At 33.0% G+C, this 2,012-nt stretch overlaps 1 protein-coding gene across 1 annotated transcript in view; it reads right to left on the minus strand.

Annotated features, from left to right (window-relative positions):
- Window positions 1-962, minus strand: part of LOC108746275 (diphthine--ammonia ligase) — an 8,770-nt gene extending 7,808 nt beyond the window's left edge. The window contains exon 1 of the mRNA XM_018482937.1: window positions 844-962. The gene's annotated coding sequence lies outside the window, so the exon portion shown is untranslated. The remainder of the gene's footprint in view (window positions 1-843) is intronic.
- Window positions 963-2,012: the final 1,050 nt, after the last annotated feature.

The raw sequence follows: 2,012 nt of genomic DNA on the forward strand, positions 1-2,012 counted from the left end.
CTACCAGTATTTAATTAATTACAATAATAAGAATGCCAAATAGAAATATAAATCACTTTGGAAAAATATAGAAAAAAGTATAGAAAAAAATAATCAAAAAATCAAATAAAATTAGAATTTCCAATCTGTTACATTCTTCGTGTACCAAATTATTTTATTATACAATAATTTGATAAAAGTATATAAATAGTGCAATAAATAAAAACTATAATATTAAACGCATATACTATACTCCATGCAGTGCATAAATCAACATATATACAATTTATGTAATCATGTAGGTCAAATATACGACAAGACTTTACAATACAATAATAAGATATTTGATAGTAATAAACAATTAATAAACTATTTATTAGGGATAATTGAGAGCAATGAGACACAGAAGCTGCCGCGCATCGGCAAAGTTTATGAATGAAGTAAACAGCACAAAATACAAAAAAAGAAATGGAATGCGAATTATTTATTTATATATATATATATATATATATATATATATATAATAATCAGCTAACACGAGCAACAGGATTTAATGAACGGCAAGGGCCGCGAAAAACGCCGAAGATTCCAAGTATCTTCCATCAACACCGGATGTGAAATCGGTAAACGATCGTGAGGAGGATATCGCGATAAAGCACGGATTTATCACACGATTTAAGCGAGAGCCGTGCCTGCCCGCAGAACGGGGTTTTTTGGTTATCACGGAAACGGATATGCACGAGGCGAGAGTGAACAGCAAAATGACAGTGGATGGCGAGCCGCGCAGGCAAGCGCGAGTTCAACGATCACGGCGGAACATGCGGCGGAATCGGTTCGAAGTCCTCCGGTAAATGTGATATTTACGTTAAATCGGTGGCGAAAACCTCTCGCACTGATACTGTCGGCAGCCCATAGGAGACTGTGAATGGGGGCTATGGACGACAGGAGAGGAATGTGACAACAGCGACGGTAACGAAGGTGGCGCCGCGGCGAGGCAGCGTTCTACTTGAGAGCATCGAGAGATTGAGGTTATCCCGGATATTGTGGAATTGCACCAAATATAAAATAAATAAGCAAAGATCATTGCAATCGACTCGCCTCTTCCTCGCGAGTGATAAAATAATGTCCTTTCGCATGTCAGATACGTCGCATTTGCTGGAGGTACAAAAATATATCGACGAAAATGACTACAGTATCGAGAGACTCACGGGTGAACAGTCGCGCGATCGTACACATCGCGTGACATCATCGAATATCGAAGGCGTCACTATGCCATAGTTGCTACATCCGTTAATTTTGTGTACATATATGCTTACTTTCATTATTTCAACGTATTGTAACATGCATGGAAAAAAACAAAATATTTTACTATCGATGATTCTATACAAATAATTATTTTTACAAAAAGCCTTTTTTGTTGTTTAGAGATAGAAAATAAAAATAATTTTGAAAATAAATTTATAAAATAATATTTGTAAATAATTAAGAAATTATAAAAGAGTTAATAAATTTTTATATTTTAGAAATCCTTGGCTTTTATCTTTTCTTATTTTTATCGAAAACACATATTCTGATATACATGGATTGTTGAAGTATTTCCGATAAGTCACATCAAGATACGGCGACCTTCACTTATGTACAAAGGGATTACTTATCTTGTTTTCGGAACATTCTAAGTTACGATATAACTTAATGCATCTTTGAGGAAAGCAAATCTTTTTTTAACGATCGGTGTTTGTAAAGTCGATTCCCAATGCAACACGATAAAACGATTGCACGGATGTACTACAATTAAAATCTTATCACGAAATTACAATGACAATCGCATCTTTTTGTGTAAAAACTTTGTGTAAGATTCATTTTTTGTTATAGAATTATGTTATTAATATTATCCCATGAGTAATTTATCGAATTATTGATACATATGTCAAGTTAATATCAATTAGACATCGATTTAACGATCATTATTATTAATTCTTGCTGATTATTTATTTTATATAATGTATTATTTATTTTATATAATATAATATTAA

Source organism: Trachymyrmex septentrionalis, unplaced genomic scaffold, assembly GCF_001594115.1.
Source record: "Trachymyrmex septentrionalis isolate Tsep2-gDNA-1 unplaced genomic scaffold, Tsep1.0 scaffold161, whole genome shotgun sequence".
Lineage (NCBI taxonomy): Eukaryota > Metazoa > Arthropoda > Insecta > Hymenoptera > Formicidae > Trachymyrmex > Trachymyrmex septentrionalis.